This window comes from Rhinolophus hipposideros, assembly GCF_964194185.1.
Source record: "Rhinolophus hipposideros genome assembly, chromosome: 19".
Classification (NCBI taxonomy): domain Eukaryota; kingdom Metazoa; phylum Chordata; class Mammalia; order Chiroptera; family Rhinolophidae; genus Rhinolophus; species Rhinolophus hipposideros.
In genome coordinates this window covers 35,702,787-35,728,730 of record NC_138065.1, presented here as the reverse complement: position 1 = coordinate 35,728,730, position 25,944 = coordinate 35,702,787, and the positions used below count along the sequence as shown (strand labels likewise).

The 25,944-nt window shown below is 40.1% G+C and overlaps 1 protein-coding gene and 2 pseudogenes across 5 annotated transcripts in view; 2 read left to right on the top strand and 1 right to left on the bottom strand.

The window, feature by feature from the left end:
• Positions 1–11,192, bottom strand: part of LOC308487230 — a 36,407-nt pseudogene extending 25,215 nt beyond the window's left edge. Inside the window, exon 1 of the transcript in view lies at positions 11,124–11,192. The product of the transcript in view is annotated as an uncharacterized misc_RNA (transcript). The remainder of the gene's footprint in view (positions 1–11,123) is intronic.
• KCNH1 (potassium voltage-gated channel subfamily H member 1) overlaps positions 1–25,944 on the top strand; it is a 335,068-nt gene that overhangs the window by 197,668 nt on the left and 111,456 nt on the right. The gene's annotated exons all lie outside the window — the stretch shown is intronic.
• On the top strand, positions 18,159–22,244 carry LOC308487229 (acidic leucine-rich nuclear phosphoprotein 32 family member B-like; annotated as a pseudogene). The gene is made up of 3 exons: positions 18,159–18,194; positions 20,930–20,994; positions 21,528–22,244. The product of its transcript is annotated as an acidic leucine-rich nuclear phosphoprotein 32 family member B-like (transcript).

Sequence of the window (25,944 nt, the reverse complement as noted above, 5' to 3'; positions counted from 1 at the left end):
CACAGAGCATTTGGGGACCACCAAGAGTTTCTGGTGACTTTGGGTTTAGAAGAAAAGGAGCCGGAGAGATGGACAGGACTTAGCTCATGAAGAGCAGTGTAAGCTGTGGGGCACACTGTTGCCTTCTACAGTTAGATGGGAGTCATTGAATTTTAAGCAAGTGTGTTGGAGAATGGGCTAGAATAGATGAAGTAGGGTTGGAGGCAGGGAGACCCATTTAGGAGGCTATTAGAATTGTCTAGGTAAGGTCCTGACCTTAGGCAGAGGCCGTGAGTCAGGCTTCTCCTGCCTCCCCAGGACAGTTTTAATTGATTTATCTGGTGCCTTCAGCAGCCAGCATGTCTGCCTGGCTGTCCCTGCTGCCACTGAACCTTCATCCTTTGTCTTTAGAGCATTTGTCTACCTTTGTCCTTCAGTACTGCAATTCACGTACCTGTCTCTCCTATTAGACCTCAGCTCCTCCAGGGCATTTCATTCACTGTCCCTTTTTAGCTTTGTTGTTGCTGCACAAGCTCTGTGCCTGGTACATGTTTTTCAATTTCCTAATGGGGATGCTATCAGTTTACCATGGCTGTAGTCTAGAGTCCTTTTTGAGAAGTACTAGGAAGCAGGGGTTGTTGGAAAGGAAGGATGAAGGAGGGGAATTCGTTTGCTCGGCAATAAATTGAGGGGTGTTGACAGATGAGAATCTTGTATGACTCCACTTGGACTCTGCCAAAGTGCATTAATATTCTTCTGGGACTTCAGGTAATTTCCTGGCAGTCTAACTGTTTATTCTCAGTAATGTTACACAACTTCTGTGCCATCTCTTAAAAATCAATTAGACTTCAACTCAAATAATTAGAGCTAGCAATAGCATCTGCTGGTTTTATTACCTACGTCTCTAAGTACAAACCTACTCTCTACATGGTTTTCTACAAGGTTTCTACAAGTGAAACCTTGCTCTTTTCCCTATAAATTCTGTGGGGGAGTGGCCATTTAACTAAGGGGCTTGCAAAATGTCTTTATTGTATTAAATACAAAAGCCTACACAGAAGCCAATATAGAAATTTGATTTTTACAAGGAGCTATTCTTATTGAAGCCAGAGTTTTAGGGGCCTGAAGCCTTGTCCAGTTGTCCTGTTCTCCATTCCATCCCCACTTCCAAATAAAAGGATTGCAAAAGACACTTATTAAGACCATCACCACCACCCCCCCCCCCCCGAACTATTCACTTTGATCCAGTTTCTCTTAAGTTTCAAACTATTATTACATGCAGTTTTTCACAAGCACGTGGTGGTTTTGCTTTTATGGTCTGAAATACTCCATCACTTTTTGGGCCTTGGTGTCTTTTAAGAAGAGGGGCATTTGGCTCCTTTTCTGCCCCCTTCTTCCTTCCCAGGTTGTTATATACCATTACCCAGGATTGACTGGAGGACATTCTTGCACCTAGCAGTAAATACCTACAAAGACCCTAAATGAGAAATAATCATTGTTTAGATAAAAGATGTCTTTGAAAGGGTAAGTGTTAAGAAGGTAATGTTTCCCTTGAATTCACATAGTTTATTGTTCTGGTTAAAATTTAATTATACCTCATGGAGTTCTGCCACATGTGAATATATTTAATGGCCTTTGTGTCTTTGCCTAGCACGTTAAAATGAATACTTGGCCTTACAGAATAAGAGGCTCAATTCTGGGCCTAAAGATTTTTCAAGATTACTAAAAGGCTTAGGGAAATCAAAGAGACCTCAGATTGTTTGTTCCTACATGTGAAAACGTACTCATTTATCTTTCTTGGACGCACACAAAAACAACTGCACAATTGTTGACACAATAAAATTTGGTAAAGGATTACTTTTTAGAAGAAACAAGTCATTCTATGGGTATAGACTTTCAGGCATTCTGCTAACGATAGTCAGCTCATTTCTCCCTTTCTATTTTTAGAAGGCTTTACCACTCATGTACAGAAGCTTACCAAGCGCTGGGGCAAGAGCTGTCTGTCAGCCATGCAAAGTGGCTTTGTAATGAATTCTTTCTGTCCAGTAAAATAATTCTGAGGTTGTGCCACACTTTAAGAAATCTGAATTATCATCACAACATATTCAGTAATTCTCAGCTCTGTCAAATGTGGTTATTCACCTTGAAAAGGGTCTTTGCAAGTAAGTATATTTACCCAAATTCCTGAAAATGGCTCTTGCTTAGTGCTTCCCAGGGATTGTTTACAGATCATTAACAATCTAGAATAAGAATGGAAACTTAAAGCTACAATGTTTAGGGATCTATTGGCTCTTTAAAGAACAATCTGCCAAGAGGGTAAAATATCCCTAAAATGATTTAGAGTCCTCAAATTCAACTTATACATATTTTTTTTGAGAAATGCAACACCTATTTAGTGATTTGTCTACAAGAATATAGCAACTATAATTTGCTGTTTGATTTACTGTATAACATATAAGACATTTCAGTGAATCGAATGATACCTCCACCCCCTTCTGAGGTGGCTACCAGGGCTGAGTGAGTAAGAAAGGGTTCTCTGCCTAGAGAATTTTACTTAGAGAAGTGTAGAGAATTTTACTTTCTCTCTATCTGACTCATGTCTCTTGTAATCTCTGAAGTGAGGTGCTTACCTAGAAATTTTGTTCTCCTCTAGATAATGATTACCTTTTTTTTTTTTTAAGAAAGTTATTTTTTGTTGTCTGCTCCTAAAGGGAGACCAAATGATCCTGGTTATCCTGAAAAATATTTATGTTTGAGTTTTTCATGTGTTTTTGTACAATTTTAACATAGGAATATCTGATGTTCTAAAGAGCCTAACAATCCTCAAATCTAACAAAACAAATCATAATGGAGGAAGAAAAAAATGGAAAATCTGAGAAGACTGAAGAATTGGGAAAATGGGCTCATCAAATTATACCAAGATACCTGGAATTATTCATTTGAGCTTCAAATATTTATTGGGTGCCCAGGATATGCCAAAGATTTACTGGCTAGGTTAGGTTGAAGGAGAGGATTATCAGATATCTGAGCAGGACCAGTTAAGAGGCCATCATCTTTTTGGGTAGACTTCACCAGGAGTTCTCTGTTTTAGTACATTGTCAGAATTTGGCAAATCAGGACATATCCAGAGAGCACTGACTAATATGGAGAAGGTTCTGGAGCCATTTTGTTTGAGAAACTTAAAGAAACAGGGCTGTTGACCTGGAAAAGGGAAGATGTTTAAGAAAGAGGTCATGAGAAATGTCTCTGAATCTTCACTGTCCAATGTGAGAGCCACTAATCATATGTGGCTATTTAATTTTAAGTTAATTAAGGGTAAAGGGGATCAAATATATGGTGATGGAAAGAGAACTGACTCCGGGTGGTGAACACACAGTGTGATATATAGATGATGCATTACAGAATTGTACACCTGAAACCTATATAACTTTACTAACAATTGTCACCCCAATAAACTTGAATTAAAAAAACACTAAATAATATTTTAAAACATTAGTTCCCTAGTTACACCAGCACATTTCACAGGCTCGGTGTGACTAGTAGTTAGCATATTGGATAGCGCTCAGATATAGTGCATTTCCATGCAGAAAATTCTGTTAGACAGTGCTGCACTAAATACTTGGAGAATTTTATGTAAGAGAAAGAATAGATTTATTCTGCATATCTCCAGAAGGTACAGTTATGCCCAATAGAGAAAAACTAGAGGGAGGGGCAGTTTTTCTGACTGAGGTGGTCAGTAACAGAAGAAGCAGAGTAGGAAGTGCTCTGAGATGGGAAATATTGGCTGTTGGTGATCCCTGTTTTGTCAAGGATGCTGTAGGAGGAAGTATGAGCAGATGTCAGACTTCCCAGCTCTCAGACTTTCTCTGCCTGTTCATATCAGGCCCTGAGCCATGGCCCAGCCAGCCCACTCAGGCATCTGTTCAGAGCTCTCTGCTACTTCCTACATTGTTTGATGACAGGAAGTACCAGGTGGTCTGCCTGAGACTAATCTCAATACCCTCTCTCAGTTCTGTCTTAATCTGATTTGAACCCTCCTTGGAAAGGCTGGTCATTTTCAAAAGCTCATTCAAAGCTTTCAACAAAATTATGCCTAGAAAGAATTTATTTCTGGAAATACAAAAGTGGGGATCTATTTTCTGAATATAAATTTGTGTCAATGATGGGTAGGGATAATGAAAAGCCCTCGTTTTCTAACCCTATGTAGACTTGAGTTATCCAAGATCCTATGTATTTAAACACTTCAACGGAAGCGGAATAAAGCATCAATTAGAAGTTGGCAACAGTATTTTCCTTGGATAAGCCACAAAGCAAATTGTTGGCCTAAGCATTTGGAGAGATCTGTATTTGCAGGGTATCTTTATGGCAAAGTCATTTTTTCTCAAATACGTGGTCAAACTTACAGAGAATTGAATGACCATAATTAGTATCAAGATGCTTAGTAGCTTTTAAAGAGACTGTGCCTGAGAACTCAATCATTTCTGGAAATCTAAAACTAGGCTTGGTTATCTGGGTACATTTGTTAATCGAAGCTGGATGGTGTTGCCCTGCATACGAATCTCAACTCTGGTCAAGCTGGGCAGTCCCGTTGGCCTTTGGGGGTTCTGAAACGACACTCACACTACGTGAGAGTACCGGAGGAGGAAAAGGCCATGCATCAACTACATTAGAATTGTCTCGCCAAGAGGTAAAGAGAAAGAGTTGCTGGTCTATAGAGTTGGGGGAGATAGGGCGTGGTCTGACCACCTCAGTCAGCTGAGATTGACCTTGTCCACTTGATTTAAACCTTCGTTGTTTATTGTTTAAACATTTTAAAGTTTGCTCCTCTGGATGATGTAAGCAGCTGGTCTCTTTTTTTCCTTCTTTCTCCTCTCCTAGTCATCGTTGTTCTGGTTTACTCCTATCCAATGTGTGGGGGTAAATTATGCTCTAGGCAAGGGTTATATGACATGTTCTAACCCACCCTGTGGGTGACCTATCAGTTCTATGTCCTAGCCCTCTACGGAATTGTGTCCTCAAGGCAAACCGATGCATCTATTTGCCAGAACTAGGTTTCTTTGGAAAGCATCCTTGGTTTGGAGCTCTTGACTATATCAGTACACAGTCAAGAGAACGTTCTCCTGCGAAGTGATGTTTAAATGAAGTTAAAGGATGAGTAAGAGTCTGTTCCATGGATGAGAGGAAAAAAGCATTCCAGGGAGTGAGAATGGCCTGTGCAAAGGGAGAGAAATATCAGCGCTTGAGATATGCAAGGGAAACACAAGGATGGTTTTGTGAAAAGAACTAGTGGGAAAATCATTCCTTTATTAACAAATATTTACAAAAAACACCAGTGATGTGTTAATCACTGTTCTAGGCACCAGCGATATATTAGTGCATAAAATAAAGATTGCTGCCCTTGTGGAACTGATATGCTGGTGGGAGAAGTCGGAATAATACACATAGTGAAAGTACTACATTACTTATTGCTAACGAGTTTAGAACAATCTTTGGCACATTTTAAGGGCTGCATGTGTGTTTCATAAATTGAATAACTTTATGTGTTTGTTAGAAGGCAATGAGTGCTGGGGGAGGGTGTGTCATAGAGTCTGGTAAAGGAAATGGTAAGTGCCAAAGGGAGGCGATAAGATTGGGTTGTAATGTTACAACCTCTTTGAGAAGACCTTTTGGAAAAGTACCATTGAGCGATGACTTAAAAGGGGGGTGGCGTTCACGATACAGTTATTTTGGTGAAGAGCCTGCCTGTGTAGGTAATAGCCAGTGCCAAGGCGCGAAAGCTGGAGAATGTCTTCAGGAAATAGCAAGGATGCCAGGGTGGAAGAATGAGGTTGGAGAGACGGGAGGGGACAGAGAGACAGTCATCATAAGGACTTTCATGTAAAATGGAGACTCATCAGGGTGTGATCTGACTTAAGTTTTAAAAGGTCAGTCTGGGTGCTCAATTGGGAATAGATTTTAAGGGGCAACATTAATGGCCACATAGGAAGGCAGCCAACTAGGCAGCCACACAGGGTACCAACTTATAAAAGGCACAGAAGTAACTCTAGGAATTATATAAGAAAGAGATTCTGCCTACCAGAACTCCCCTTAGGGAAAGTATTATACGTAGGGAGTAAAAGAACCCTGGGACATGTTTGGTTTTAGCAACGATATCCACTGAAAGCCTTCTGAGGACTCTGGGCCTAGTTAACTGTAGGCCTTTTGTTTTGCTGAGTGGGAGCTGCAGTTTGGGGCCAGAGATGAATTGGCAGAGCCATAGAGTAGAAGCTAAGTGGGCTCTTGTTCCCAACTTCCCTCTGCTTCGAGCTCAGCCCCTTCTTAGATTAGACTGGGGTTCAGACGACCCAGAGAGCCCTGTGATTCAGTGCCACCTCCCTAAGGAGAAATGCAGGGTCCAGATCCTGAATGACCTTAAACACCCTTCAAAACGTACCTAGTTATCTAAGTAATATGCACTTCCGTGACGGCCATACTTTTTTTTTTTTTTTTTTTAACCACTAGACCCCATAGGAGAATGTTCTATTCCTTCATCTTGGACGCAGTTTTATTCCATTCTTCAGTAATAATGATTCATTCAGAAAATCATTACAAATCGTTCCTGAAAGTGCCTGCTCTTGAACAATGGGATTTAGCTGAGGATGACTCAGAGGAATAGCTGCTGTCCTTAAAGATGTGGACCCTTCCTGGGAGAAGAGCCCTAGGGACCTTTCACATGGAGGAGCAGTTCCCAGAACCACGTTTCAGAAAGGACAATCTTGGGCATTACATAATGATAAAAGGGTCAGTTTTCCAAGAAGACATAACAATCCTTAATGTGTATTAATGTGTATGCACCTAACAAGAGAGTGTCAAGCTCCCTGAGGCAAAAACTGATAGAACTGCAAGGAGAAATAGATGCATCTACTCTCATAATTGGCGACTTCAACACCCCTTTGTGAGAAATGGACAGATCCAGCAGAGAGAAAGTCAGTAAGACCTAGTCGAACTCAACAACACCATCAATCAACGGGGTATAATTGACGTCTATAAACTACTTCATCGAACAGCAGCAGCGTACACGTTCTTCTCAAGCTGACTTGGAACATTCACCAACATAGACCATATTCTGGGCAATAACACACATCTTAACAAATTTAAAAGAATAGAAATCATACAGTGTCTGCTCTCAGACCACAATGGAATTAAACTAGAAATCAATAAGGGAAAGAGAACTGGGAAATTCCAGAAAGAAAAATCTAATCACCAATACCCTCCTTTAACTCAGTGTACTTTTGCTGAGTGCCTGTTACCTGGCAGATCCCCAAGGGCGAGAACCACGGCTGTGTCCTTGAGGTACTCATTCCCGGACTCCACGATCTCTGTCAGTACTTGTATAGTAAATAAGTAAAGATTTAGCGAACTACAGAGAGCCTGACAATAGCATATGCCATCAATGCTCTGAGATTTACATCTTACTATGGGGACATTGAGGCGGCAGTCCTTATCAGTGCCTAATTTCTTGCTTTTGTTTTATTATCTTACATCCTTTGCCTATTTCTCCTTGTGTTATTACATTGTGAGTACCTGGGTCTGTGATTTTCTGCATATTGCTGTGCAGGTAAGCGGGGGCTTAATACAGGACTCTTGATTAAGTAGTGGTAGCCACCATCGGTTACTGAGTCCCTTCCATCTTTACAAACGTTTCTCAATGAATCCTCCCATAGTCTTTTGAGGAAGGTGTTATTTATCTCCATTTTATAGATAAGAAAAGGATGCACAAATGGGCTAATGTGTCCAAAATAACTAGGTAAGGCAATCATTGTTGGAGCTGGTTTGTGAACCCCGATCCACCTGACTCCAAAACCATGCTCTTAACCACCACTGTATTCTGGCTCCTGCCCCTTGTGGTGTGAACGGAAGATGACTTCACATGTCCTATTTCCCAGTTCCACTTTGGGAAAATGGCAGGAATCCTTCCTGCCTATTTCACTGGGACAAGGGCAGTTGTGGTGTTCAGATGTAAACTGTGATGTACAAGTATGAGGTATTAAAATCATTACTTGTTGACTATATAACAAAAGCTCCTTTAGGATAGGAACTGACTTATTCACCTTGAATCTTTCCGATTCACCTAGATCCTTGACAAGTAGGAATATGTGTTCGTGATAAAATCTGTTCCATGATAAAATGACAAATTAATGAGAGAAGACATAGTCGTGAAGGGTGTTGCAAGCTGATATTTTTTTCAAATGTTGGAATTTTTATGAAATTGAAAAAAAGTAAATTTATAATCCATTCAGGTTTAAGCAACTGGCTTTTTGATGGAGAATGTGTTTCCCTTCAGATTCCAAGTCACCGCGTGCCAATTCCGCAGGCCCCAGGCAGACTTGGCAGAGGTGCGGCCGCAGCTCTGCGCCTACACAGCTTAGTCAGGGCGCAGAGGTAATTGCTCACTGGGCTCAGCATACGAAGGCACATTTTACAAAGCTGCTTTTTGCACATCGTCAGTTGGAAATGTAACTTTCAGAGTATAAGTCATTTTAGTTAGTATGTATTCAGAGTGACTGTAAAATTGCTTTAGCAGATAATTTCATGGTGAGGAGAAAAATACTTAGATGTTCTCAACGGAAATCCTGAAAGCTGAACTGGAGGTTGTCAGCTTTCTTCTTTCAATGGCTGTGCTCCTTTTAAAAAAAAAGAAAAGGAAAAATAACCTAAGGTTCTCTTACCTGTGAGGGGTAAGATGCTATGCCCCCTACATTGTTTGACCTTTCAAATGACTCTTTTATAGTTGATTTTATTGTCTAACTGAGTTAAGCTGATGTGAGGTTTCTTCTTTATTATTTTCACTTTATTCTTCAAGGGCAGCATTACTGACTCCTTAGGGAACCACCTTGTAAAGTGATGGGCATGGGGATAGGTGAGGACCAGGAGAATGGGTGTAGATGGCTCCCCAGAAGCCCATTGTTACAAGGAGAAAAGGTCTCAGAGCGCACCTATTGATGGGTCTGGAGAGTCTCCACAAATAAAAAATAAAAATAGTAGCATATGCTTTCTACTTTGTTCTCTAGTGCAGTGGTTCTCAAGCTATCTGTGGTGAAGAACTAGATTTTAATCTTTTAAAACATCCAGTCCACCTCAGACTAATATTTCTGTCAAAATTAAGTTAAATTAAAAAAAATTAGATTAAGAAAAGGTGAGTAAAATACAAGCTTCGATGTATTATTAGATTCAACAAATTTGTATTTCAGTAAACATTAAAAACAAACGGATAAAAAGGCAAGACTTGCAAACACTACACATTTGTTTTATCTGACATGTATGCAAGTGATCATTGTACTATTATACTTGTGCTTTTTCATTCCACAATCATAATTAAATCAAGTTATGAGTGAAATAGCAATTCCTCATATTAAATGTTTACATGCACACTATGAATGAATCCCATGCATCTATGAGCTTGCCTCTTGCCTGCTAATTTATCTAATCTCGATTGGATTGACAAAAAAGCTGTATTTTGAGGAGAGATGATGGAACCCAAACTGAATGCATCAAGGACATGAGCCATGGTTCAGGCACTCAACAAAAGTGTGCTAAATTAAATAGGTTGTTGGTGACTCGATTGTCTTCTCTGAAATGTGGTTCTGGAAACTGCTCATCTATATCAAAGATCCCTGGGGCTCCTCTCCCAGGTAGGATCCACATCTTTAGGACAGCAGCAGCTCGGCTAAATCTTACTGTTCAAGAGCGGCACTTTCAGAAAGGATTTGCAACGACTTTCTGAACAACAATGAATCATTACTCAAGAGTGGAATAAAACTGTTCCCAGGATGAAGGAACAGAATATTCTCCTACGGTGTCTGGACTCAGGAAAGGAAGGTCATCATGGAAGTGTGTATGGTTTATATTCCTAGAGATGTTGTGAAGGACATTCAAGGTCATTCAGGATCTGGCCCTTGGATTTCTCCCTAGCGATTGACATACAGGATCTCTGGGTGGTCTGATCTCAGGTTGACTGGAATGAAAAAAGAGAGTCTAGCTAATTTAGCATTGCTCATATGATTGAGTTTTCATTTTTATCTAAAATGAAGCAAGTGGTGCCATGTTTTCAAAATTCATCTGCAGCTCTTCGTCAGTAGCCAGTTCCAAAAACATTAAATTTAAATTATCTTTTGATGAAAAAGTGAATCCATAGAATTTTCTGTGTGTAAGTCTAGGAAAATAAATGCAAAACAGTCTATCAAATTCAGAAAATATTTGGTAATAACATTTTGCAGATGTGCTGTATCAATATCATCATCACCGCTTTCATTGATAATTGTTACATTCTGGAACATGTCATAAATGATGGAAACTGTTCTTTTAAGCTTTTGGTTTTTGTTTTTGGTCTTCAATCTTATCTGCCATTGAAAAGCATTTTCCTCCCTTACGTGGAAGTATTAAGATCATTAAAATCGCCATTAAACAAGGCTGGCTGTCTTAATTTGTATCTTTAGAGAGTTGGGACCAAGCTGGTTTCTATCTTGCAAAACACTAAGAGTTCATTCTGTACTTCAAACATTCTTGACAGAACTTTTCCTCTCAATAACCATCAAACATCAACATGCAATACTGTTGTTTATGACTAGTTTCTTTCTCAATTACTCAAGAGTAATCAGGAATTGAACTCATTTACCTTTACGTAATTCACAATTTTCACTGCATCACTAAGTACAATGTTTAGTTCAGTTGACTTATTTTTGAAGCAGGTCTTAATCAACAAAGGCAGCAATGCAGTAATTTACATTCTGGTGCAAGTTTATTAATCTGGGTAATCATTCCAGAATGTTTTCCTATATTTGCAGCTGTGCCCTCAGAACATACTCTTACACAACACTTAAATTCCAAACCGCATCTGTTGATAATGTAATTCTTCTTAGCTTTATACTTTTGAGAGCTTAGTTGTGTCTTTTGTCAATAAGTGTAAAAAAAAAGGATTCTTCCTTCATATCACCATTATGTTCAATTGCATATGTACTGAAAGATTGTCATATCCGCAGTATCAGTGCACTTGTCCAGTTGCAATGAAAAATACTTTGCTTGCTTTGTTTGGCCTACGAGTTGGTCTTCCATATCATTAGCCTGATATGTTAATCTATGGTGTAATTTGAAAATGATACTGGACTTACCTTCTTTGCCAGAGATTCACCCAACTGTTTCAAGCCAACACCTCTGCTGCAGATTTTCATTAATGTCATCGATTACATATGGTTTTTTGTCTTAGCAACCCAAAGAGCTATTTTATTAGAAGCCCACAAAGAGTTAATATGTAAAATACTGAACATTGGTTTCTGTGGCTTTGTAAGGCAATACTCCCTTTTTTTAAATTAAATACGATTTCCTCTTTTTTTTGTTAATGGGCATGCCTCTTACATATTTTTTTTTTATTAGTTTCAGGTGTACAAAGCAACATAATAGTTAGACATTTACACTTCTCACTAGTGATAACTCCCCCAATCTACTACCCCTCTGACACCATACATAGCTGTTACAATACCATTAACTACATTCCCTATGCTGTACTTTACAACCCATGACATATACATATAATTATAGTTGCCATTCAATAAGGCAATACTCTTTTATTTCAAAGAATTCTGTTGGTTTCGAGCCTGTTTTGTGTGACCTTTTGTAAGTAAATGCTGCCCAAGAAGTTTTAAAGGGATCGTGAGTCAGAACATTTCCACCGATATCACACTTTATGGGTTTAGCTTCAATCATGGCTACAAACCCAAGCTTCTCGTATGAGGAACCATGTTTCCAAATGAAACGGGCACAAACCGATTGGTCTCCGTTTCTTTGGAATTGCTGCTGTTGCCATTCTTTGGTTTACTTCTACTGATACATTCAGACAAAATATATCTTTTCTCGAAATAAACAAAAAAGTCCTGTGAAATTTCTTTTAAAGTTTGTAAATTAGAGCTAAAAATACATAGTATAGTTTTTCTTTCTTAATTTAGCTGATAATGTTTAACTGTTAATTAAGCAGGTTTTATTAAAAATTAAAATGATTGCAAAAACAACAAGTTATAAAAATAAATACATGCCTACAGTTTCTCTGTCCACCTTGTCTTCTGCGGCCTTCCTCGTCTGACTTCCTATTTGGCCATCTCTCACTTCTCATCTGTTTTGGCATGAACGTGGGTAGGAAGACATTTCTCTAAAATAATTGTTTACGATCCCTCTGTAAGCTGATTCATGGGGGGAAAAGTAGGGAGACTGGGCTTTTGTGGTTTGTGTTTTACATTTAATGCCATTTCCTAATGAGTATGGCAGTATCTAATTGTATCCTGGGGGAATGAGATGTTTCTGCCTCTTCATGTGTAAGCTCATGATTATATTGATTATTTTTAACTGGAAATGTGACATCAAAAAGAAAAGTGCTGACTTCAGGTCAACAAATATATCTTGAACACTTAAAATTTGCAAAGTCCTGTGTTACATGTGGTTGAGAATAGTGGCGTAAGACAATCAGAGTTTCTTTTTTTAAATTAAAGTTTATTGGGGTGACAATTGTTAGTAAAGTTACATAGATTTCAGGAGTACAATTCTGTATCATCTATATCTCACATTGTGTGTTCACTACCCAGAGTCAGTTCTCTTTCCATCACCATATATTAGACCCCATTTACCCTCTTCTAGAGCCCCTCTCCCCGCTTACCCTCTGGTAACCCCTAAACTATTGTCTATGTCTATGAGTTTTTGTTTCTTCACTTGTTTGTCTTGATTTTTTGTTGTTTTCAGTTTTATATACCACATATCAGTGAAATCATATGGTTCTCTACTTTTTCTGTGTGACATTTCCCTTAGCATTATAATCTCAAGATCCATCCATGTTGTCAAAAAATCCATGGGTCTAAGACCTTTTTAGGGAGTTTGTGAGCTCAAAACTCTTTACATAGTGATACTAAGATATTATTTGTCTTTAGTATTGAAAACTGTCAAACTCATGGTGGCAGCTTCCAGTTTTTCATACTTTTAATTTTTGCTTGAAAGCTTTAATTTTATAATTGGCAACAAATACTGTCAGTTGTGTTCCTGAAGTGATGGGCTCACCTCATTGGTTTCCAAGAAAATGTCTGCCACATACCCCAGTGTGGAAAAGCATAGTTTGTCTGTCAGTTGTTCTCTCAAATAAAGATGGTATCGAAAACAGCATGAAAGAAAACAATAGCTATTTCATCTTGGAGTGCAACTGCACAAATGCTTTTCCTTGAAATAACTACAGTATTTCAGTATGTAGAAGTGTTTTATGTATTCTTATTTTGGCATGCAGAATATTAAAATATATATTCAAGGGTCGAGATTGAATAAATTTAATGATTTATATTGCTTCAACATCACTAATCATCAGAGAAATGCAAATAAAAACCACAATGAGATATCATCTCACCCCAGTTAGAATGGCTATCATCAACAAGACAAATAGTAACAAGCGTTGGAGAGGCTGTGGAGAAAAAGGAACCCTCATACACTGTTGGTGGGAATGCAGACTGGTGCAGCCGCTATGGAAGGCAGTGTGGAGGTTCCTCAAGAAATTACGAATAGAATTACCATATGACCCAGCAATCCCTCTCCTGGGTATCTACCCAAAAAATCTGAAAACATTTGTCCATAAAGACACGTGTGCTCCAATGTTCATTGCAGCTTTGTTTACGGTGGCCAAGACATGGAAACAACCAAAATGTCCTTCTTTTCTTACCACTGAATAGTATTCCAAAAGTCCAAGACCTTTTCAGGGAGTTTGCCAGGTCAAAACTCTTTACGTAGTAATACTAAGACATTATTTGTCTATTTTATTGTGTTGATTTGTGTACTGATGGTGCAAAAGCAATCGTGTGTAAAACAGCTGGCACCTTAGCATGAATAGCGGCAGTCCCAAACTGTGTAAGGTTTCATCACCTTCTTCACTGTCATGCACTTGTTGAAAAAAAGAATCCAGTTTTCCTTATGAATGCCCTTGACGAAGCAATGCAAATAATTAAATTTATTCAATCTCAACCCTTGAGTATATATTTTAATATTCTGCATGACAAAATAAGAATACTGATTCTTAATAAGAATACTTCTACATACTGAAATACTGTGGTTATTTCAAGGAAAAGCATTTGTGCAGTTGCACTCCAAGCTGAAATAGCTATTGTTTTCTTTCATGCTGTTTTCAATACCATTTTTATTTGAGAGAACAACTGACAGACAAACTACGCTTTTCCATACTAGGGTATGTGGCAGACATTTTCTTGGAAACCAGTGAGGTGAACTCATCACTTCAGGCATTAACAAAATGTCTTTTGTTATCTGAAAAGGTTATTAAAATATTTCCCTCTTTTTCCAACTGCATATCTGTGTGAGACTGAATTTTCTTCATATACTTCAAGCAGAACAACGTGTCACTTCAGACTGAGTGCAGAAGTAGGTATAAAAATCTAGCTGTCATCTATTAAGCCAGGCATTAAAAATGATTTGGAAAAATCTAAAGCGGTAACATTCTTCTTACTAATTTTTTGTTTTGGACAGTATTGCTATTTTCATAAAGTACATTATCTATGTTAACATATAATGAGTTTATTATTTTTAAGTGGATAAATATTTTTAAATATGCTCAGATTTAATGACTAATATGGTAAATAGCAATAGGTATAATCCACATAAACAGAAGCTCTTTCTTGTCTTCAGTCTTTTAAGAGTGGAAAGGAGTCCCAAGACCCAAATTTGAAGCTCAAATTTAAGAGGGTCACTTTCACCAGAATAATGGGCATGCTGGAACAAAGGCTCAGGACCCTGAATGAGAGATCTGGCCATATTCAGAATATCGTACAAAGCTCATATGGGTTCGAGTGAGGGGCAGGAGACAGAGGAGAGCTGTGAGATGAGACTGGGCAGGTAGGCAAGGGCCAGTGCAGTAATGAAGCGTTCAGATCTCAGACTGCCTGGTTCAAATCTTGCTTCTGTCACTTGGTTCCTGTGTGATTTTGGGCAAGTGACTTAACCTCTCTGCATCTCAGTTTTCCAATATTTAAAATAATGTTAATAACAGTCCTTTCACTACTTCTGTGAGGATTTAGTAAAATAATCTATAAAATACTTGACATAGTACTTGGCACACAGAAAGCACTCAATAAATATTGGGTATTTTTTTTGGTGAGGGGGAAGGGGAACAGGACTTTATTGGGAAACTGTGTACTTCCAGTACTTTTTCCAAGTCAAGTTGTGCTCTCAATCTTAGTTGTGGAGGGCGCAGCTCAGCTCCAAGTCCAGTTGCCATTGTTAGTTGCAGGGGGCGCAGCCCACCATTCCTTGCGGGAGTCGAGGGGTCGAACTGGCAACCTTGTGATTGAGAGCCCGCTCTCCAACCAGCTGAGCCATCTGGCACTGGCCCATGTGGAAATCGAACCAGCAGATCTCTTTCCATCACCATGTATTTGATCCCCTTTACCATCATCTACACCCCTTTTCCCCCTTACCCTCTGGTAACCACTAAACTATTGTCTGTGTCGATGAGGTTTTGTTTCTTCACTGGTTTGTCTTGTTCTTTTGCTGTTTTCAGTTTTATATACCACATATCAGTGAAATCATATGGTTCTTGACTTTTTCTGTCTGACTTCTTTCACTTAGCGTAATAATCTCAAGATCCATCCATGTTGTTGCAAATGGTACTATTTCATCTTTTCTTATGGCAGAATAGTATTCCATTGTGTATATATACCACAACTTCTTTATCCATTCATCTATCAAAGGACACTTTGATTATTTCCATGTCTTGGCGACCATAAATAAAGCTGTAATAAACATTAGAGCACATGTATCTTTATGGATAAATGTTTTCAGATTTTTTTGGTAGATACCCAGGAGAGGGATTGCTGGGTCATATGGTGTCACACTTCCTGTCTTCAACTTGTACTACAGGGCAACAATAGTCAAAACAGTATGGTATTGGCAGAAAAACAGAAACACGGACCAATGGAATAGAATTGAGAACCCAGAAATAAACCCACATAAATATGGACAGATACATTTTGAGAAAGAAGCCAAAAACATACAATGGAAAAAGACAGCCTCTTCAATAAAGGGTGCTGGGAGAAGTGGAAAGCCACATACAAAAGAATGATAGTAGACTGCTATCTGTCACCATATACCAAAATTAACTCAAAATGGATCAAAGACCTAAACATAAGACCTGAAACAATAAACTGCATAGAAGAAAACATAGGTACTAAACTTATGGGTTCAAAGAGCATTTTATTAATTTGACTCCAAAGGCAAGGGAAGTAAAAGCTAAAATAAATGAATGAGACTATATCAAACTAAAAAGCTTTTGCACAACAAAAGAATCCATCGACAAAATAAAGAGGCGACCAACTGAATGGGAAAATATTTTTGCAAATAACGCCTCTGCTAAGGGGCTAATATCCGAAATATATAAGGAACTCATACAACTCAACAACAACAACAACAACAAAAAAATCCAATTAAAAAATGGGCAGAGGACCTGAATAGACATTTCTCCAAAGAGGACACAGAGATGGCCAATAGACATATGAAAAAATGCTCAAACTCACTAATCATTAGAGAAATGCAAAAAAAAACCCACCATGAGATAGCACCTCACCCCAGTCAGAACGGCTATCATCAACAAGACAAATAGTAACAAGTGTTGGAGAGGCTGTGGAGAAAAAGGAAACTCATACACTGTTGGTGGGAATGCAGACTGGTGCAGCTGCTACAGAAGGCAGTGTGGAGGTTCCTCGAGGAATTAAGAATAGAATTACCATATGACCCAGCAATCCTTCTCCTGGGACTTTTCTTGATGCAACATGTCCTCAAGGGAAAACAGTTCCAGCTGTTCCACTGGCTGATTTTGTGGTGGAAATCTTCAACTTCAGGAAGGCGCTGGGGCATTCCAGTGCACCTCTTACTTTCAAAGGGGGCAATCGGTTCTGTTCTGTGGAAAATTTTGCTGGCCCATTGACTTTCAAATTTGGGTTGATTTTTTTTTCTCCTTGTCATTCAATCACTCAATAGTTACAAAATCATTTCACTCTCAAGTAATTGGCTGCCTAGTACCCATTCTTACATTCCCATAGTTTCTGAGGTAGCCAGAAGTTACCACGGGCACAGTCAACAGAACCAGACTGGGCCTGGAGCAGCTCACAGGGAGAAGAGGATCTGGTGGCCAAGAAATCACTTGGTTGTTACGGAAAGTGGAATTCAGTTCATCAGTAATATATTAAGTTTACTCTGTGCCAAGCACTGAGAACCAACTGAGGTGAAAGAATATACCTCCCACCCCTATCTGAGTGAAGTTTGCCTGTCCTTTTGGTGGGGGGATGAATCATGTTTGCAAATAACTGAATTGTGAGTTATGTGTGACAAGTGCTGAAATCCAAGTAAAAGCAAAGTGCTTTGGGAGCCCAGAAGGGGAGCCTGCTTCAGGCTTGGGGAGGTTGGCCAGGCCTTGAGCTGGATCTTGAAAGGGGTCATGTCTAGCATGGAGGAATGGGTAAATGAAGGTCTTTCTATGCAGAGAGCAACATGAATAAAGATAGGGATGTAGAACAGGCAGAATCAGCAACACAATTTGTGAGACTCGGTGCAAAATGAAAATGCTAAGCCTCTTGTTCAGAAATCACTAAAAATTTCAAGAGCGTGACATCAGAACCTTCCACAAAGCCTGGGACTTTCTGAGGGCGGAGACCATGTGACTGCACAGGTCCCAGGAGTCTATCCTGAAGGCAGGGTGCGTATGAGGACAGGGGAGGACTCAGGGATGTTGGAAGCAAAGCTGGGTGAGAGTGAGGAGTGGAAGACAAGTGACGCAGAGGCAGTTTGCAGCCATGTGCTTGGGCAACATGTTTTGGAGCGTGGACTGGACACTGCATTCAGGGGGGAACCTCTGAAGTTTGAAGCTGGGAATGGTAGGATCAGAAAGTGTTTTGGAAAGATGGCCACTGCAGTGTGGAGGCAGGATGTGACGTGGTTTCGGAGGGACTGAAGAGAGGATGGGTTTGGGGGAGAGACTAAAATATGGACCTTTGAGAAAGACTGGTTCTGAACACTAGAAGAAGCAGCAGGAGTGGAATGGAAAAAATGGGCAGCAGAGACATATCACAAGTAGAGAGTTCAGGGAACCAAATTGAAAAGGGTGAGGCAAGAGGTATGCAGAAATGACGCTGAAGTGTTTAGCCTGCGTGGTAGGACAGGTAAGAAAAGTCAATGGAGAGTTAGTAGGTCCATGTTCTTTGACCAGTTGGCTGATTATCTGCAGTGATTTCATTACTCTGCTAGGATTTAACCAAAGTTAAATGGTGGAACTGAGTATGTGGAAATTCTTCAGCAAAGGGTAGTCGCCATCCCCTCATTATATTTATTGAAGCTCTGAACATGTCCATGAGTCCATAGCACATGCTAGTGGTGAGGTAAGTCCCGACGAAGGGCAATCCAAGCAAGTCTCAGGCCCCTGCCCTCCAGCCCAGCCATCTCTCTCACCTCCCCCACCCCACTCGCTGTGCCCCAGGCCTGACGCAATCGCCTTTGCCTGGGAGTCTTCCTTCCCCACGCCATCACCACACCGCCAACTCCCATGAATCTTTCAAAACTCTGCACTGGGCATGCTTCATGCCCTCCCACCTCCACTACCCCCAGTCTAGATTGTCCCCTGACCACACCATGTCTCACATGTTTAGTCACTTGGGACCACGTCTTATTGGACATTGTATCTGAGTGCTACCACCATGCCAAGTACAAGGGAAATGCTGGGTAAACGTTTGTGGAATAAATGAAGGAATGAAAAGGTCAAGTTTGTCCATTAAACTGAAGTGATTGAAAGCCCATTCAGTTGCGACTAAATAGTTGACAGCTTTTTAGTTCCGAAGAAGGCACATGGTTTGCAGTTTCAGTAGCAGCAGAACATATACAGCTGCTGATTAAAACAACCAAGTACCAAATGGGGCTCAGCAAAGTCCCATTTTATCAGTTTTATTATTCTGACACCCCAGCCCATTTGTTGTAAGCAGAGACCATGGAGGAGCAGGGCCACCCCAAAAGCAAGACTGGGGGGGGAGTGATCCATACCAGTGGATTGTCTGTAGAGAATTTTAAAATATTATTATTTTGGTGCAAAAGTAATTGTGGTTTTTGCAATTGTTTTTAACGCTTTAAACCACAATAACCTTTGCACCAACCTAATAAAATATCAACTGAAAGTTGGACTATTTCTATTATCGCCACGAGCTGGCAGTTCTAAATGATGTCGGTGATAAAATACACCCCCGGCCCCCAGGGCTGACCTCACTGCCTTTTCCCCCTGGAGCGCCCCATGAGCCCCACTGGGGAGCAGCACAAGGTTTTACTCATGCTTCTCAGGGCAGAATACAGACTATTTACCTGCTCTTTCTACAAGTCTGAGCCCCTCAGAATGTCCCTTTTCCTCCTCATATTGATGACAATGTCATAGTGTCCTTCCTAGGGCCAAGTCTATCACTGCTAAGGTTCTCTGCATTCTTCCGTTCAGATTCAGGGAGGCATCCAGAGGGTCCATTGGCTCCGAAGAGCCTCTCTGAGTGGAGCTGAAATCTAAATGTTAGAAGAGAAGTGGAGGCTGTCAGGGGACCAGAATTGCTCACCCCACCTATCTGCCTGAGGGGAGCGATGTCTAAGGGAGGGGTGAGGACAGGCTTTGGGTCTTCTCTTTACTAGCACCGGCATAACTTGTAGACCTCTCCCCACGAGCACATCTTTCTGAGACTCCTTCCCATGTCCTGAATGAAGTCAGAAAACATTTCAAAAGCTACAGTAGCTATGGCAATGTGAAAACTTTTACTAGGCAACATTTTGTATCAGAATTAGCAACTGCCAATTAATTCCATAATGTCTATTGATACTTTGTCTCGGCAAACCAAATTAGCAGTTTGAAAGGTATGGCGATACCACTGTGTCACTCATAAACACCAAGATGGTTAGTGAACCAGCTGTTAGAATGAGCACTCCGTTGCAGGGCTGCTCTGAGCCCTGCCCTGGAACCCATGAGCAGAGCAGTGTCCGAATCCTGCTATGCTGGTTGAGGTTGTCATGTCTGCCGAGTCCAAGGGCAGAGACAGATACCAGGTATAGATTAGGAGCTCCACCACCTTCAGGATAAACCCCAAGGACGCCCGTTGTCGTGTGGGTCTTGTCCCAGCCCAACTTTCTCTCTAGCATCGCCCCACCACCATCCATGAATTCTGGGCACCAGCCTTGCTGAGAGACTTCCAGTTCCTCATACAGGATTTGTTCTCTAAACCTTCCTGCCTCGGCCATGCTATTCCCTTAGCCTGGGATTTTCCATCTACCCTCTACTCCGTCACTTGCCAGAATAGCTCAAGACTTCAGTTCTGGCATCTTCTTATGCAGGAGGAGCCTTTTCGTTGCTCAGTTCCCCAAATGGGGTCAGTTAGATGCAGACTTAGTCTCCATATATTTACGTTGCAGCTAAATAGCCCCTTCTAACCCATGTTGTCCTCATCCTGCCTTGTGCCTCTTTGTCTAGTTCCACAGCCTAGAACACCTTCCCCTGGACTTTCTTCTAACCTCAGTTTTGCCCCTCCAGCAGGTTCTCTGGGGGCTGTTTCTTCTGCTTCTCTCAAGGCCGATTCCGTTGTTCTAAGCACTATTCTTACAGTCCCTGAGAGCGACACCACATTCAGTGGTGATGCTATGGTGACAAGCAGAAATCTGGAGAAACTCACCACTCAGGCCCTTTCTATTACCAACAACACTATCAACAGAAGAGTAGAACCCAATGATTTCTAATTGCTATTTTTTGGACAGATTTATTAAGCTATGTAAAATACGTTATCAAATCGCTAAGTACAAGTTGAATGGTGGTGTTTTTTTCCTCCCTAAGCTTAACATATCTGCCACTGCTGAGCTTAATTTTCATTTTTCCCTCTACCCTCAGGGTAACCTTGACTATCTTGCAGGCCTAGCAATTCAGGACTGGAAGCCCAGGACCCTTGGGCTGTGGTAGGTGTCATGGCAGAGACTAAAAGCTTGGCTGTTCACACCCCTGGCGAAGGTTCCATGTCTTCCTCCTGACCCTTGGCCAGCCCTCTTTATCCGTCTCTCTCCATGAAAAATATGACCTTGCTAATTTCAAGGCCTAAAACTACCTTTTTGTCTACACAATTTCTTAATCTTCGAGGGAGAAAAGAGAGAAAAAATAAAAACTGATATTTTTCTAGTCTCTGTAAAATGTGAATCTAGTCTATGATTATTTCTTCTCAACTGGGGGAAAAAAGTTCATTCACCAACTTAATTATTAATTTCTCCAATTAATTACTCCCCCTCTTTTATTTTTTTAATCATTCGTACCCAACAATCAGTAAGTACTTTTTGGCTAAGCCTGTTGTTTTATAATCCGTTTCATAAAGACATCACACTGTTTTCCTTAAATGTTTTTACAATGGTGAGACCAGCACTGCGCTCCAGCCCCCTTTTCCTCCCTGGTTTCCACTCCGGTGGGTAATTTGGCTCCGGGGCTCCGCTCACCACCCCAGTCATGCTCCGGCCTCCACCCCGGCAGGACACTTTGGACAGCCTCACCGTGGGAAGGTAAGTTTGAAGAGGGACACGTGGACGCGAAGAAGGGGATCATCTGGAGCTGAGGTACCTGTTTATGAACTTGTCCTGGAAAACTGCAAGTCAAAGGATGGGAAAACTGAGGGCTTCACAGCTGAATTTGGGAATTTAGAGTTCCTCAGTTTAATAAACATTGACTTGATTTCCTCGAACTACCTGTATGGAAAAAGCTTGAGCTCAGTGACAATAGAATCTTTGGAGGTCTGGACGAGTCAGCAGAAAACCTTCTAAACCTCACACATCTGAACTTCAGTGGAAACAAAGGTATCGGCACCGTGGAACCTTTGAACAATTGGAATGTCTGAAAAGCCTTAGCTGTGAGGTTTCTAGCCTGAATGACTTCCGAGGGTGTCTTCAGGTTCCTGCCCCAGCTGACCTACCTGGATGGCTGTGACCAAGAGGATGGAGAAGCCCCTGACTTAGATGCCAAAGTGCGTGGTGTAGAGGAAGAAGAGGGGGATGAAGAAGGAGGAGAGGGGGAGGAGTTTGATGGCGAAGATGAAGTCAATGGGGAGAAAGAAGAATTTGGACATGGTGGAGAACTCGATGAACAGGATGGAGATGAAGAGGAGGAAGAAAGCAGGCAAGGTGAAAACAGGAAGAGAGAAACAGATGATGAAGGAGAAGATGATTAAGACCCTAAATAACCTGACAAAGAAGAACTGTTTCGTGTTGATTGGCTGGCTCATATGGATTTGGTAGCCTTTTTTTCTTTTTTTTTTTGTAAAGGGAGCTGTCATACAAACCCCAGGACACCACCTTCCAAAGAGCCAAAGAACAGTTCCTATGCCATTGTGCTTTCCTCCTTTTAGTCCCTCTTGGAAATCCCCACCAAGCTTGGAGACTTCACCCCAACAAAACTTTAAGTGTTGTTAGGTTTTCATGTAAGACTTGCTGTAGCATGGATAGTTGTGATTACTGAATCAACTGTCTGTGGCTACCAGTTACACTGAGATTGTAACAGCACTTTTACTTTCTGTACCACAAAGAAGCTTTGTAAATAAAATCTTAACATTAAAAAAAAAAAAAGACAGCTTCCCACAGCAAAGAATTAGGAGGCCTCAAATATCCATGGTGCTGAGGCTGAGAACCCCTGTGTAAACGACATGTACTTTGTATCTGGACTGCCTGGGTTTGAATATAGCTCCTAGCTTACTAGCTGTGTGACCTTAGTCAAGTTACTTGACCTCTCTGTGCTGATCTGCAATGATAGTCCTTACTTAATAGAACTGAAGAGATTTAAATGAGTCAGTAAATATGAAGCGTTGGAACAGTGTCTGGCACACAGTAGACATGTATTTAGAGAGGCGTCTGGTGCAGTGGTGGAGTGGGTTCCCGAGCCAGCCTGCCTGTGTGTGAATCCTCCATCTGCCACTTACCAGCTGTGTGACTTTGGGTGAGTCACTTGAACATTCTTGACTCAAATTCTTCCTCAGTAAAAACGAAGATAATAATAGTATCTACCATTAAATCGTGGATGCAATGTGCTTATAACAATGACTCGCACATCGTAAAAGCTATGTAAGTACCAGTTGTTATTATTACTGTTATTGTTAATTCATTCATTCATTCAATAACTATTTGGGCCTCCTGTTCCCGAAGTGGTGAAGTCACCTGCCTTATAGCTATGAGAGTCAGGATTAGGGCCACTGACTCACGAGGGAAGGAAAGCTCTGTCCAGTATGACAGACAGTTCACGGCTCTCTGTATGGGCGTCCTGTGCAGTGGGAAGCTGGGGGATCTATCCTCCTGGGTAATTGTCACTTTGGCGGCAATGTGGAGAGAGGCACTATGACCTACAGTGTCACTTAGCAACTAAAAACTCCAATTCTGCCTTTGAAAGATTAAGAGAGTGATGGTTGTTCAGAGAGGAAAATCAAAGATGTTGAGATCAGGTGCTGAGATCAGAGAATCAACAGTGGAGAAAGTGATTTCAAATTATTTCTGTTATTATTATTGGAAGAGGTATTTCTTTCATGGGCACTCTGTGCAGTCATTGACCTGTTCCCATCTAGTTCACCATGGTGACAGTAGTGTCTTCTGAAGTTTTTCTTTTTCTTCATTTTGAGCTGTAGGAGACAAATGAAGTTTGAGCTCTGTGAGAGCTTATACCTTTAGGAGCAGACATAAGTACTATTGGAAAATGAGTCCGGTTAAGGTTAACACACTTGTTTAAATGGCTTTTAAAAATACGTGTTATTTTTTAAATTATTTTTTCATTTATAGTTAGCATTCAATATTTTATATTAGTTTCAGGTGTACAGCATAGTGGATAGACATTTATATAATTTATACAGTGTCCCCCCCCGATTAGTCTAGTTTCATTTATAGTTAGCATTCAATATTATTTTTCAATAATTAGTTAGCATTCAATATTATTTTTTTCATTTATATTTCATTATATTTATTTTTTTCATTATATTTCATTTATAGTTAGCATTCAATATTATTTTTTCAATAATATTATTATATATTCAATATTATTTTATATTAGTTTCAGGTGTACAGCATAGTGGATAGACATTTATATAATTTATACAGTGCCTCCCCCCCCCCCCCCGATTAGTCTAGTACCCGAGTGGCACTATATAGAATTGTTGCAACATTATTGACTATATTCTCTGTGCTGTACTTTATATCATCCCTGTGACTATTTTGCAACTACCAATTTGTATTTCTTATTCCCTTCACCTTTTTCACCCAGGTCCCCAAGCCCTCTCCCCTCTGGCAACCATCGTTTTGTTCTATGTATCTATGAGTCTGTTTCTATTTTGTTTGTTCATTTATTTTGTTCTTTAGATTCCACATATAAGTGAGATCATATGGTATTTGTCTTTCTCTGTCTGACGTATTTCTCTGAGCATAATACCTTCCAGGTCTATCCATGTTGTTGCAAATGCTAAGATTTCATTTTTTTTGTGACCAAGTAATATTCCATTACACATATGTACAACCTCTTCTTTACCCATTCATCTATTGATGGGCACTTGGGTTGCTTGCATATCTTGGCTATTGTAAATAGTGCTGCAGTGAACATAGGGGTGCATATATCTTCTCAAATTAGTGTTTGGGATTTCTTCAGATAAATACCCAGAAGTGGAATTTCTGGGTCATAAAGTAGTTCTATTTTTAATTTTTTGAGGAACCTCCATACTGTTTTCCATAGTGGCTGCACCAATTTGCAATCCCACCAACAGTGCATGAGGGTTTTCTTTTCTCTGCATCCTTGGCAACACTTGTTGATTGTTGATTTATTGACGATAGCCAAACTCACAGGTGTGAGGTGATATTTTATTGTGGTTTTAATTTGCATTTCTCTGATGGTTAGTGATGTTGAGCATCTTTTCATATGACTATTGGCCATCTGTATGTCTTCTTTGAAGAAATGTCTATTCACATTCTCTGCCCATTTTTTAAATTGGATTTGGTGTTGAGTTGTATGAGTTTTGAAAATTTTTTTTGATATTAACCCCTTATCAGATATATCATTGACAAATATCTTGTCCCATGCAGTAGTCTGTGATTTCATTTTATGGGTTTCTTTTGCTGTACAAAACCTTTTTAGTTTGCTGTAGTTCCACTTATTTGTTCTTTTGTTTCCCTTACCTGAGAAGATATATCAGAAAAAAAAATATCACTAAGAGCAATGTCAGAGAGTTTACTGCCTATGTTTTCTTCTAGTTTTATGGTTTTGGGTCTTACCTTTAAGTCTTTATTCCATCTTGAGTTTATTCTTATATATGGTGCAATGTATGCTAACTTTCTTTCTTTCTTTCTTTCTTTCTTTCTTTCTTTCTTTCTTTCTTTCTTTCTTTCTTTCTTTCTTTCTTTCCTTCTTTCTTTCTTTCTTTCTCTCTCTCTCTCTCTCTCTCTCTCTCTCTCTCTCTCTCTTTCTTTCTTTCTTTCTCTTTCCTTCCTTCCTTCCTTTCTTCCTTCCTTCCTTCCTTCCTTCCTTCCTTCCTTCCTTCCTTCCTTCCTTCCTTCCTTCCTTCCTTTCTCTTCCCTCCCTCTCTCCCTTCCTCCCTCCCTCTTCTTTCCTTTCTTTCTTCTTCCTTCCTTTCTCTTGCATATATCTGTCAAGTTAACCAACACCATTTCTTGAATAGACTGTCTTTACCCCACTATATGTTCTTGCTCCTTTGTCATAGATATAGGCATGGGCTCTCTATTCTGTTCCATTGATCTATGTGTTTGTTTTTATGCCAACACCGTGCTGTTTTGATTACTATAGCCTTGTAGTATAGTTTCATATTAGGCAACATGATACCTCAAATTTTGTTTTCTTCTCAAGATTGTGGTCATTAAGGGTCTTTTTTAGTTCCATATAAATTTTAA